Source organism: Cuculus canorus, chromosome 3 (genome assembly GCF_017976375.1).
Source record: "Cuculus canorus isolate bCucCan1 chromosome 3, bCucCan1.pri, whole genome shotgun sequence".
Classification (NCBI taxonomy): Eukaryota; Metazoa; Chordata; class Aves; order Cuculiformes; family Cuculidae; genus Cuculus; species Cuculus canorus.
In genome coordinates, this window is record NC_071403.1 from 36,111,579 (window position 1) to 36,126,282 (window position 14,704).

Below are 14,704 nucleotides of genomic sequence, written 5' to 3' on the forward strand. Positions count from 1 at the left end.
CATTACCACAATTTATACAGCTTTACAAATGAGCACACTAATTAAACAAAACTGACAAATCCAACAAGATTTGACAAGAGCAAAATAAAAGCAAGAAAGTGTAAGTTATTAATTACGATAAATGCTTTAAAAGATTTTTTTGCATCCTGAAAGACCAAAAGCGTCAGGCACCACTTGACCCATCACACTAATACGTCCTGGTATGAAACACAACATTTGCTGCAAGCGATATAAACAATCTCAGATTAAAAGACTTGAACCACTGTAGAGAACAGAACTGTAACCAAACTCCAACTTGAGTATTTGAGGTAACTTCTGTAGTCATTCAACATAGAACATGCTAAAGCATTGCTAGTAGTATTAATTAATTAGCATTGCTAAAGCATGCTAAAAGAATACTACGCACATACACACACATGATCCTTCTTTGGTAAAGTTTTTGGGTTTGATCACCATAATTCTCAAAATAAGTTTGGCGTTTCAATTCCCAATAGCACAGTTTACCAAGCACCTAAATGGGATGCTGGTTCAATGCCAACACACATCCTGGAGTATCCACTGAATCTCCAGCATTACTGACCACAGCCATCATATTTGAACAAAGCACATCACCTAAGAACTGCAGAGTTATTTTAAGTGCTCCTACCTGTCATACTACCCAGTCTCCTGTGCATTAACTCCTAGACAATACTAAAACAAAGAGGGGTTCACCGTTCACAAACAAGTAACAAGCTTGAACACAATCAGAATTACATTTTTCTTCAGTGTGTTTGGTGACCACTTTTCTCTGCACTCCAGGAAAATGAGAAGACAGAGTTTGTATGTCCATTTTGTTCTCTGATATGCACAATTACAAGTACAGATCCAGAGGTGGGAGAGCAGAGAATGTTGCAATCGCTGCCTTTGATAATAAAAAGAATTTGACGTTTATAATTTAATTACAGATGTTGGCTCATATATTTGGATATTTATAGTACTCATCACTATGTTGGTCCAAGCACATTAACAGTGCTTCGACCCACACAAAACAATACAAACTGTTTCTTCTCCACTCTCCAAAACTATTGAGAAACACCTCAGTTTTGGTATTATTAGCATGCTATGTTCGAGAAATTAAAAACGGAACTCTTAAAAAGCTAGACTCTAGTCCAGATCTTACTTTCTGATCAAAACAAGCAGGGAACAAAGTATATCATAAAAGCTGGTGCAGGAGGAAACAGTTTACCATGATGTGCTCTCTGGCTCTGAAATAAAGCAAGCTCCACAACCACTAGCTCAGAGTCTGAACTCTCTACTGACAGCAAGTATTTAAATAAAAAAATTAAATTTGTCTAACGATGTTAATAATTGAAGTCATCTTTCAACCCAGAGAAACACAAGAGAGCCGCTTAGCGCAATGCAGTATCTAATGTGTTCGGCAGTGTTACCTAATAGTACCAGTAAATCCCTAACATAGCAAACTGTAATGGCATTCAGCCCATATACCAGCTACCACGATGAAATCTGAAGCCCTGCAAAGGGTATCAGTTTTAGAAACCACATACAAATCTTCACATCACCACTCAAGTGGTAGAAGGCTATTAATGCGCTTCAGCTTTAGAAGAGAGCTTGACACAAATGATTTTTGACTAACATGCTTCACATTCCATAAAATATTTTTATCATAAAACACAGCTAAATTCCCTTTTGCAGCCAGGACTAGCATTCGTAGGCAGATTAGGCACAATTACAAATATTGACACAACAGAGCAGTGGAAACAGAACTGTATCAAGAACATAATTATCAACACTGAATGCAAGAACAGCTTAACAGAATCCCCAAATATTTTATATCCCGTCTTTCTGTGGTGCACTTCACTTTTAGATTTTAATTTATATTCTCACTTATTACAGCCCAAAACAAGTAATGATGTTGGAAAAACAAGCATAGAACTGTGTTATACATACACACACAAACTCTCAGATAAATATAATGCATATTAACAAAACTATCTATACAGGCACATACGAAAGAAGTTAAGTGATCTAATCAGACTCACAAATCAATAATTTTCGGGAGGGGAGTGGGGGGGGGAACCAAACCATGCTCTGTAAGTCTGATACATGACTGCTGAAACACAGAATTCCACCACACACGTCATGCCTACCTCTCAACAGCTGGAATAACACCCACTCATGTAAGCAACAGTTTAATTAATGTTGTTCAACTTCTATAGTAAATTAACGGTATACTACTCCCATAGGAAGTACAGCACTTCCAGAGTCATATAAACAAGAACTCTTGGCAGAGTGTCACATGTTTTTATTAATACTATTAGACTATGCTACCTGCCAGAACTAACTAAATACATATTCATAATATTCCTACCTACTTTCAAATTCCCATTTATTTTTAAAACTTCAGAAGTACTTAAGAGCTTCTGAATTCTTCACAATCCTCACCACCTTCCAAAATATTCCATCCCAGTTTCCCTAAGGATTAAACAAATATTATTTTCCATTAAAAATTAAATTAAGCTTATGGGTACACACAAAATCTGCAATTTTTTTTAGGTCTGCATATATATCACAGCTTCATGTCTTGCAAGAGTTTGATTATATCACTTAGTGATATTAGTCTTAACATGCTGAAAAAACAATGCAACTCTTAGGGCTCATTCTACAAAGGAAAACAAGAAGAAAAAAAAAAAACAGCAAGAAAAGCACAAAATTATTACCACACCATCTCTAAGATATTCTAAAAGCCAAAATCCCACTCCTATAAATCAAGGTCTGTTTCTTCTCTTATTTATATAACACATTATTCTTATGAAACCAAAGTATGAGTCTCAAAACTCAAGCCTTACAATAGGCAGACCTTTATGCTCTGAAGACAATGACTTTTTTTTTTTCAGTTCTCCTTCCAGATGTAAAAAAAATACACTCTGCACCAACAGGACTTGTGTATAAGTAAAAAGTCAGAGTTTAAACATCTTCATTCACAGCTTAGTACCTATTAAAGTTAATTTTAGATCATGAAACTTAACTACTCAACACAAAGCACTACAGTGCAATACGCATACATTTGACACAGCAATAAATTGAGGATGATTTAAAAATTATTCTTTTTAAGAATCCCATTAAAAATAAAGTTAAATAAAAAGATCATTATACTATACTAGACAATCTTGTACCTGCATGGTCCCATTACTAAGCATTTGCATCATGAACTTACTAGTTCTTTGTTTACTACTATCAAAAGTGAAACAAGAAGAAAAACTCAGCACACCTCATTTCAATTTTTAGTAGAGTCTGAATTTTTTTCTAACTAGACTTACATTGGCTATTACAATTTCTCTAACACAGGAAGAAAAACGCAACTGGTGATTCTGGGTGTGCCAGTGAATCCAACTCCCTTTCTATGCATGCTGAAAGTATTTATAATTCACTTTTCAAGCTGAGCTTAATTAGAATAAACACCATGCCATCACTCTCAACAGTTAAGTAAGAGGTCATGGACTGATGCAGTGAGAAAGAAAAGAGTAACACTAGCCATATAACTTCTCAAAGGAAAAGCTTACTCCAAAAATGTCTCTCACAGAGGTAAAAAGTTAAGTGCCTCTTTCTTTAGAATTTGTACATAACATAGAACAATAATCTGTCCAGAACCTCCATGTGCTCCTAAAGTAAAACTTATAAATGGGAACACTGAAAACTTCCTGACACTTCATACAGAAAATGTCATTGTTTAAATCAACCCAGAGAGAATGTTCTATTTTTGAAAATACAAGATATTTTTAGCCTTTGACTAACCCCTGATGGAAAAGGTTGTCCCACTAAAAGTTTACCATAGTCCATACAATTTAAGAAACACACACAGGATTTTTAATCTTCAGATTCACAGACTAACACGAAGAATAAAATCATCCTGTATACTGAGGAACAGAAGCCTAAAGACAGGGAGGCATGCATTGTTCTTCTAAGCAAGATACATTAAAAAAAAGAAAAAAGTATATATTTAAAATCTGGTTTATAATGTCTAGACTTGCGAAGAATTACAGGGGGGTAATGCTGGGACAGTATACAGCTCTAGCCAGGAAAAAATACCCCAAAACATAATGCACCAACAGACCTCGCAAAACATTAATACATAAATAGCAGACAGTTACATTTATTGGTCACACTTATTCTTCTAGCAGCGGACAACATAAGGGCCAACAACCAAAACCTGTGGCTTGGTAGTTTCAGGCTGGGTATTTAGGAAAGATTCTTCACAAGGACATCCTATAGCACTGGAGCAGGTTACCCAGAGAGGCTGAAGAACCTCTCAAGGTTTTCAAGAATCAGCCAAAGTCACAGCTGGCATGGTCTGTGTTGGCAATGGATCTGCTCTGAGCACACAGCTGGAAACTGTGACCTCCAGTAGTCTTGTCCAGACCACATTTCTATGTTTCTACAGCATAAAAATATCCAGTTCAAATTCTTTCTCAAGAATTTCAAAACCGTTAATTAATTTTGCACTTTTTAAAAAAAAAAAAAGTCTGAATTAAACTATTTGCCTTTTTTTTTTTTTTTTTACAGATAAGCTTCACCGTAGCATGTAAACTGTTAAGCATCAGAGGAGTTGCAAGGAGCCAACCTACACTCAAGCAGAATTTGCCACAGGCATTCAGTGCCAGGTGAGTCATACATTTAAGAGGTGATTATCACTGTACAGTTATACTATTATCTGGCAAGATAAAAGCAAATCTTTTTCTTCTTCCATCCTTTTTTCAGAGCCACATTGTCAAGGAGATTACGTTGTGATCTCAAAAGCACCATGTGATTTCTTCTGAGACAGTAAATTCATGGGGAAAGAAAAGGCCTTCTGCAATCATTAGATTTGTTAGTGATATACTTACAAACCTTTTATTCAACACACAAGAGTTAAAAACAAAAAAAAATCCACTCCTCTTGAGTACAAAATGTATTGTAATGTAAGGACAGTTCAAACAAATTACCATGTCCCTCCTTAGGTAATCCATAAATGTAAGCGATTACTAACACCTGCCAAGTATATTTATCATTACCGCTTTTTCTATTCCAAGGATTAGATATCTGGAGGAACAACAGCACAGAGAGGATGCAATTCCTGAACACCAAAGGAATACTACCTAAAATTAGAAGAGTTACTCCTCAACCTTTTACAGGAACACTTGGGTTACTACTAATCTGACACAATCACAAAACTACCACGGACTTTGGTCTAGTCCACCCACCATCACAACAGCATCATCCCAGTTTACAAAACAAAATATTTTTTTCCTTAAAACTACATCAATACTGCATGAGATTCAAGAAGGAAAAAACCAACAAAACCCACACACAAACGCAATCCACAATTCTCTTCACCAAGCCATTTACTAAAATACCAACTCTATGAAAAACATCATTCCAGCTTTCCTTGTTATTAGGAGAAACTTAGAAGAAGCTGCATAGAGGACTGCTGTCTCAGAGGAAGGGTTTGCATTAAAGGGAACAAAACACGTTGCATTTTTTCTTGCCAGTCCACCTCCTCTAAGAACACACATAACCTTATTCTTACATATACACCTGAATTGCCTTGGTCTGATTTTTTTTTTTTCTGATCTTGTTAGTTAAGGGACATTTTCAAAAGCAATACATAAATATACACAGAAGATACCTGCATTTTCCTGAAAAAAAAAAAAAAAAAAAAAAAGCTCGAATGTTCACCAAAAAGCTATTAATTACATAGGTTTTATTTGTTTTCATAAGCAGAACAAGGTATAACTATCTCAACCAATTACACAGGATAACTGCAATACAAGAATGTAAAACTGCAGTGGAAAAAAATATCTTCAATTGAAGCTTTTTTGCTCCAACAATTTCAAAGTAGTCAGAAGGCAAGAACACACTTTAAGAGGTTTATTTTCAATAGAGAATACTAAAATAAACCATAAACACTCACAAAGCCTCCATGGGGTCACTTCAGAAGAGGATTTGCTTTCACTATGAGGGTAAGAAACTGGAGGTTTTCACAGTGAAGAGATGGGTTTTGCTTGGGGTTTGTATAAAAACAAAACAAAAATCCAAAACACAGCACTCACAACAGGGGGGAAAAAAAACCCAGAAAGCTAAGCCAAATCAAGACACAAGTTTCCTCTCATAGGGGCCAATATTCTGCCATCCACAGGATGAGGTTCAGCTTCCGCCTTGTAAGTAAATGTCATTCTGGACAAAAGCAAGTTCAGAATCTATATGCAGACAAAACAGATCTAATTTTAAGCCAAAATTTTAAGTGAAACAAAAAAAGAGCAAAACAGGCAGAAAACTGAAGAGTTTTAAGAGCAGCCGGCACGACTTAATATGCAATTAAAAAAAGATATTAAACCCCCTACCTTTTAAAACGTACACTTTCAATTTTAAATTTAATTTTCAGTATCCCTGTCAAGTCACCATAACATGAAGAAGAAAAAAAAAAAGGTATTTTTTACACTGAGATATAGCCTAAGGTTTTCTTAGTAATTGGCTTAAACTGCAGCATATTCAGATGCCCTATCTGTAGGATGTTCTTTTATTGTTAAGTTACAATGGTGAATAGAGTTTCTCTCAAATGAAACAGGAAAAAAAATGGATAAGGATCCCAATTCTCCCCTGCAATCAAAAGGCTATTTACTGCTACATTTCAATGACCATCGTGCAGGCAGAAGGGAACACAGGGCCTCCAGTTTTTTGGCTTCACTTTTTTTCCTGGCAGTACCAACACTATTGATATTGTTTAGATCTTAACAGAGCAACAAAAAAAACCCCAAATCTTAAGCAACAAGTTCATTTGAGCCCACTTCTGAATTCAGTGCAGCTCTCAACCCAAATACCAACTCTTGATCCTCCCAAGGTCACTTGGTGCTACCTGCAATCTCCTAATACGTGCGGTAAGTAGTTTGCATGGTGTTGGCAAGAAAGACTTGTCTCTATTTTGTATAATCAAGACTGTTCTTCACACTACATACAGACTTCTTTCAGGTTACTGTAAAATAGCATCTACAGCTATAAAGCTAAATGTCAAACGGAGGCATGTCTGCCCAGGAGATGTTCTCGCCTCCACTCTCCTGTTATATTTCATACCAATTCCTCATTTACACAAGTAGATTTTTAATTAAGAACCTTCTTTCACCACATCCTTAAAATCTCACTACTGGCGAGAACAAACAACACTAAAATTATGGGCTATCAAAGAAATTAAATTCACTTATACACTTCTGCATTGGAAAGTTTTTTTCCTTCAATTAAGACCCACTGTTAATGATGAATTCACTTCAGCACCCAGTCATTGCTCAACTTACTTCAATTTCAAATACTTTTATTGAGAATGAATTAGCGACCTGCTACTTTTCCATTTGTATTTTTAGCTGAATTGTAAACCTGAGTAAATCGGATATTACAAGTATAACACAAATCCTCAAGTCTCCAAAAATTCAGCAACATTACACTGCAGCACTCAGGATGCGATTCTCTTTCACAGCCTCCTATTGCAGGTACTGTGGAGAGAAGCAACACTTCTAATTAGAAGCAACATGGGAATGTAAGGTGGCATTGCAAGAATACAACCACGGAGTCCAGGAGCTTTAAAAGAGTACAAGGACAAAAACATAGAGCAGAGAAATTATTTAATACCAGATCACATAGGTGACAGGGGGTTCACCTGCAATTTCCCTCTCAACGCAATAGGAAGACAAGATTACGTTAACTGCACACTTTCTAAGGACTACAATACTCACAAAAACTAACAACTATATTTAAAGAAAAATTATTTAGAGGAACTTCTAATTACTTTAATGCTACCTAAAACTGCAGTAACTTATTACGAAGAACAAACCAAGATTATTCTTGGAGGTTAACAAATCCTTTTAACCTAGGGAGCCCTTGTTTTTAATCGTTTACTACAACCTCTGCTCATCTCAAATTACATGTCCTAGTTACCTCTTCAGGCTGAATGAATGAAAAATACATGTGCATAACTTTTTAATGCAATTCCTAAAAAAATCAAAGGACCAGTAAGAAAGCAAAACAGCTCTGTAATTAACCCAAAAACTGCTGATAATTGTTGATAGGTCAACATAACATTAAAAATATGGATCAACTCCGTTGTCACCTCAGTTCATAGTTTTCATACATTTGAATTTGCTGAGTGCACATTTCAAAGACACTTTCTAGAAAGACGGGTCCTTCCCTTTTGGTGTTAACCTCTGTGTAGCTGATAACACTTCTACAATGCAGACCTAAGGACTGTAGCTGACACAAATGAGATCATTGTTATAGAACAATCTTATCTGATATACCTTTAAAAGGAAGAAAGGAAAATACCCAAAAGATTTCTTTTACCATGTTTACATTGGGGAAACCCCACACCAATTTTCCTTCTGAATATGATTGGGTAAGAATCATTTAAGACTGTGAAAAGAAAAAAGCACAGTGACAATAATAATTGCTTTAAAAACAAACGAGTCACAGTTCTCGAAGGAACTTAACCTATCAGAAGCAACAAACTCGCACCTATTCTGCCTTAAAACGAACAAGCCAGCTGTTACCAAGCCTCATTCAGGTGACATCACTGCAAACAAATCCCGAGAGAGCAGACAGGCAAGTATTCTTGCAGGCTTCCCCTCCTTGAGTCCTCGCAATCCAAACTGTTTCATTCCACCCAAAACTTGGGCTAGTCAGACTTGTCATTTGCTGCATATTTCTGACTTTCTCATACACTTAATTCCCCTAACTTGAAGAAAGCCAGTGATTATGAGAGATGGAGTAACTACACTCCACGTAAGAGTGGTCTCTGCACATTGTTCTTCCTCACTACTGCCTTTATACTTGAAAAACTTATGTCAAAAGTCCATTTGACCACAGAAGCACATAGAAATGTAACTGAGGCTCTGAAAAAGGTTCTCTTTAACAGGGAGCTTTTATGTTCTCCTTCAAAGGTTTTTTACAAAAATCCGTTATCATCAGTACAGTGAAATCACAGCTATAATAAAGGATGACATTAAACACACTAACTAGACATTATACTAAAAAAAAAAAATTAATACATAAAGATAGACACAGGTCTGTTAAACAAACAAGAAGACTAAGAGCAAAGCACAAGCTCTCTAGAAACAGGCTGTGTTGTAAAGCTGTTAAAACCCAGGGATTTACAAACCTTTCTACAGGGGTTAAACCCAGACTTCACTGTCAAGTCCCAAGCTAGAACTCCAGGAAACCTCAACAGGTCTTTTCTTCCTCAGCAGCAGGCTATAAGCAACTTGCTGCCTATATCCTGAATGACTATGGTCTATCACTAAGTGCACTACTTTGTCTATAATAAAAAGGACTAAAAATGAGTCCTGCAATTTTTTCAGGTAAGGCTGCAAATGTTATTTGAATACGTACACTGAATACTGAGTAGGCACAGAATGTTTCCAGTGTTCATACGAAGTTAGTTCAAGGCTTAAAATGTTCCCCTCTTTTACTGTTCTGAAACTAATCTCAGTCCCATTTGCTTTATGCAATCCTGAGTTACAGAGCTGCTGAATGCAGACAAAAGAGTTTTTTGATATAACAGTAGCAAGGAAAAATGCAAAGTGCTCCGTGCAATCTCCCAGCAAAGGTGTATAATTCTTGCCATGCCCAGGTCTCATAATATTAACCTAAACATAGACAAGACCATTGTGTGACGTTCCTTGTTTTCCTATCAGAATTCCAGATATCCACGACACTCCAAAAATACAGACTATAGGACACCTCAAAAACAATTCCCCAAGGTTTCAGTTGAGCATGGTTCAAATAATATGGAACAAGGGGCAGAGATTGTTCTGAGTTTGGCCGGGGCAGTTAACTTTCTTCACAGCAGCCCCTGTGGTGCTGTGTTTTACACTGGGAACCGGAACAGTGCTGGTAACACAAAGGTGCCTTAACTGTTGCTGAAGAGTGCTTACACAGCATCAGGGCCTCTGCCATTCCAGCAAAGGGGTGCACAAGAGGTTGGGAGAGGACACAGCTGGGACAGCTGACCTGAAATACCGAAGACATTCCATGCAACACAATGTCATGCTCAGCAATAAAACAGAGGGGCAGGTTTTTTCCAAGCTATTTGTTGCTGGGAGACTGGAGAGGCATTGGTCTGCTGGTGGGCTTTTTGCATTGCTTGATTTTTGTTTGTTGTTTTTTCCTTTCACATATTAAGCTGTCTTTATCTCTACCCACAAATTTGGGGTTTATTCCTTGCCTTTGCTTTTCTGATTCCCTGTTTCTCTGGCGACAGTGAGGGAAAGTCTAGGGGGGGATTACCTGCCACACCATCTTAAACACATTCACTCATACATATTTTGGAAACTGTCACTTTTTGACTTGCATAACTCAAAAAGTGACATAGCTTTCAAAATATATATCAGAGTTCATTGGGCAGAACACTCCCACTAGTGGGAGAAAAAGCCCACTAATAATTTTTATGTGGAAAACTGATCATGTGCATAGTATGAGCTTGTTTCTATGGAGAAACTATCACAAAAGGCGGCAATGTACAAAGTTAAAGGAGCATCTATTTCTCTCTGCAGAACAGTCACATGTAGAACCAGTGAGTGTCTTTAGTTTAGTTCAAGCCAATTTCAAATTCAGAGTACACAGGTTCAACACAAGGAGCATGCTACTGACATTTGAAGCAACTTCCGCATGTCTTACTCTAGTGGAAACTTATCAGCATCATTTCTTCCTGTACATTAAATCCTGGAAATAGGTTACCAGAATTCCAAAATAATCCGTATTTAAATTTTTGTTCAAAACCTACCAAAAAAACCCTCCAAAAATAAACAGCCAGGATGTCAACATAAGTATTTATATTCCCCTCAGAAATACAGATACCTCATTCTAGCAAGGGATGACAGTACTCCTTTATTAGGAACACAGTCTAATACCAGGCTTAAGCAAAGCGCACATTTCTGGTTGTCAGGACAAACAATATCCAAGCAACACAGTAAGGCTGACTCACAGAGGGCAGAACGCTGCTTCACAATGTAAGACTTGGAAAGCAGGGAGGAAGGAAACCAAGGAAGAATGCCTCAAACAGTTATTTTTTACCACCAAATAACCGAGCTACTTCACGAAATTTATGCCACTACTTGCCAGGCAAGCATAGCATAAAGCATATGCAAAAGCACAAAGACTAACCTCAACTCTAAGTTCAGGGATACTTCTGAAAATCCATCATCTTATAAAGTCACTGAGCACAGCAAACAAACACAAAAGCACAGTGTCAGCTCTCAAGATACAGGTCCTTGCTCTACTGCACTTTCTCAACATCAAAACTGATAGCACAAACTAGTATTGAACCTGTACACACTCTCACTCCTAATGGCTTTAGCAGCATGTTAAAGTAAACAGAAAAATCTCCCCACCATACTTCTAATTAGACTTTGTCTCCTGAAATCCAATTCTGCCTTTCACTATATTCAATATTCACTAACTTTTCTTTTTTTCCCTTCAGGAAAAAGAAAAAAAAAAAGTTTTAAAACACCATACTCGAGACCTGCTGAAAGAAGAATACTTCAAATAGCAAAATCAAATAACTTTGGAGCTGGCTGTACCACCTTCCCTGGTGTACCAAGAAATGCTACAATTAAACTGAACTAATTAGATTTTTTTTTAATTGGTTAGAAAGGCAACACACTCATGTTCAAGACAAGACTTGACTCTCCTGGACCTCTTAACCTTAAAACAACTTCCTATTCTATTAGTTAAGCATTCCAGAGAAGTTACATCTCTATACAAAACGCAGTGACAATACATCAAGCATGCTGCATCTAGCCTGCAATACCTGAACCACCTCTTGTGAAACTCCCCTGCCAAAGGCAATGTCTACATAAACCTATGGAACTGTGGTTTAAAGTGTGAACAGACCACTCTTATTCAGATTTCTACATGAAGGGAGACACAATTACCCATCCATCTTATATTAGTATTTCTACCAGTGGTAAAAAAAAGTTGAAAACAGTAATAACACAGCTGACTTACAAGTAGAGTTAAATTTAAAAAAACAAAACCAAAAGAACCTGGAAAAGATCATATTAGAGTATCTTCCTCATGCCCCACACAGAATACAGTAATTATTTTTACCTCACTCAAAAGCTGATCTGAATTCAAAACCACTTACTGACAGACAACAAATAACCAGCCAACCAACCCAACCACATTAACTGTAGTTTAGACAGAGACAAAAATGCCTTTTTACATTACTCTTTAAATTAAGAGCACTTTGAATTAGAAAGTTAAGCTCTATTCTACACACACATCTCCACATTTACAATTTTTAAACTTCTCTCCTCAGCTTCCCTCAAAGCACATCAACATTGCTCAATTTCAATAATGAAACTCTACTAGTCATTTAGTTTCATAATTTTCCTACCTTTGCACAACATAATATAGAGAAAACCAACTGAATACATTTCAACACAAAAGAGTTCTCTTCCTCTTGCCTTCATCAAAATCCATCTCCCTTCCAAACTATACAGGTTTGAGCCAAACACAAAAGCCACTTGGCACTATTCTTTAAATTATGCACTTCGAAGAGAACAAATGCTCCTGGAGTATGAGTAAGAAGGTTAGTTTAAAAGAACATTTAAGACACAAGGAAAACCAGTAAAAACAGTTTTTAAATGCCTTTGAGCTTCAGTCTCTGCAGCGGCATATTTACCAGTAACTACACGTCCACACAAATTAATTCACCTGCGACTCCTAGAATTAAAGCAGATGTTAATTCTGGAATGAAGTTTTTTATTTTCAGTAGGCATAGCAGAAAGGAAACAGCCAAGCCACATTTCGTTCTCTGACCACTGTTAAAAACGGTAGTGATTTGCTGACTTGTGAAAAAAATTCCCCCCTGAAAAATCCCAAGGGCTCCTTCCCAAGCACCACATTGAGAGCAGATGGCCAGCACCAAGTCTGCAATTCCCAGTCTGGCCTGGCAGTCCCACAGATCAAAGATACTCTTTTCATTTTGTGGATGGAGGAGGAAACAGCTTGAAAGATACAGACAACTAGGTATGTAAGGCAACAGCACTTTCCATTAAGAATATACGTACACATTCAATTTCCAAACCTGTCAAGTGCTACTTCCATTAACTTCTATTTTACATTTAGTTTCCCCATCTTTTTTTCTTCCATGTTTTCTTTTCTGCTACTGAAAAGTTTTTCAAACAAGGTGTCAGGAAATTGATAACAGTAAGGACACAGTAGAACTGACCATCGTCAGACACTGCCAGAAGCACAAACATCATGAACTATCTGTTGTTTCAATTTTTCCCTCTTGATTTTATTCTGAGAAACCCCAAAAGCAGCTTTTAACAAATGTCTTATTAAAAGCATACAAATGAACAGAGCTGTTAGTTAACTGGTAACAAATGCAGACCAAACTAGTGATGGTTTCAGTGTGTAATCCCTTCCCCCACACCAGGCTGCCAAGAACAGTTGTTAGGTTCTCCTCTTTAGCCAGGAGGACATCTGATGAGGAGGTGCTGTTTCGTTTCCTCTCCTTCCTCCCACCCCTCAAATGGGGAAGTCCTCAAAGGGGAGGGAGAGAGAGTATGTTTTTAATTCAAATGCTGCATCTTAAAATACTATTGTACAACACTTGAGTGAGTCTGATTGTAAATCTATATATACACAGCATTTACTATTTCACTTTTACACCCAAAAATTTGAGTATTTGACCAAAATCTTTATTTTGCCAGAGCCAATAAAGGTTTAGAAATGAAAGTAAGCAGAAAGAAAGCCATGAGGACTCTCCTATGGAGTTCCTTTCCAACTGAAAGATACAACAGGAAGAGGTTGGAAAGGATTTCCTCATGTGCAAAGAGGCTTGACAGACTTAACTTTGAGGCATTCAGACCTCTCCTCAGGAATGCTCAGACTTCCTATGAAGATTTCTGTCTTTTACATTGATTCAGCGTTCTTTACTTCATTTGTACTAAATCTTCCTATTCTTCCTCATTTCAGCTGCACCTTTTGAAAAATTTACCAGGCTGGAGAAAAGTGTATCACAGTTTCACTATTGTTAACTTAGTCCTGAAAATCTTACCAGAAAATAAGGCTGTGCAAGAGGAAAACCTCAAAACTTACCACTGCCTCTCCCATTCAGGCTTAAATTCAATGACACATTCCATAGGGAGGGTGACAGTGTTACAGAGATGCTGGTACCTTAGAGGCTGAACCTCTCGCTGACAAGATCACCTTTGAGCAATCATGATTTAGTCCAAACTAAGCTTTAAGAACCTTTAGATGCTGTCTTTCTTTAAAGGTCTTTAAATATGTGTCAAATGCCATGCAATAAAATATATTTCCCACCAGAAGAAAGAAGTGAGAAGACAACATGCCCCACGTTCCTCCCAGTCCCAATGAGCAAGATTTCTTTGCTGACACACACAATAAATACCACAAAGCATTGTACTTTCATCAACTCCCTCAAAAGTTTATCTGCTTTTACCACTTGTTTATCAAGTGCTGTACTACGGGATATTACTCCTCTGTATAAATCTGGCACTTCTTGTAACTGCAATTAAAAGATCTAACACAAGTACTGGCTTTGTGACAGAGATGCAAGTTAATGAACACTACTCATGCAGAAGTAAATTAATTAAACCCCACCAAAACAATTAATTGGTCCAGTCAGGAAAACAAAGACCTGCACACGCTCAATAGC

At 37.1% G+C, this 14,704-nt stretch overlaps 1 protein-coding gene across 4 annotated transcripts in view; it reads right to left on the reverse strand.

Moving 5' to 3' along the window:
• The window catches only part of CEP85L (centrosomal protein 85 like), a 142,033-nt gene that overhangs the window by 81,579 nt on the left and 45,750 nt on the right, over nucleotides 1-14,704 (reverse strand). The window lies entirely within an intron of this gene.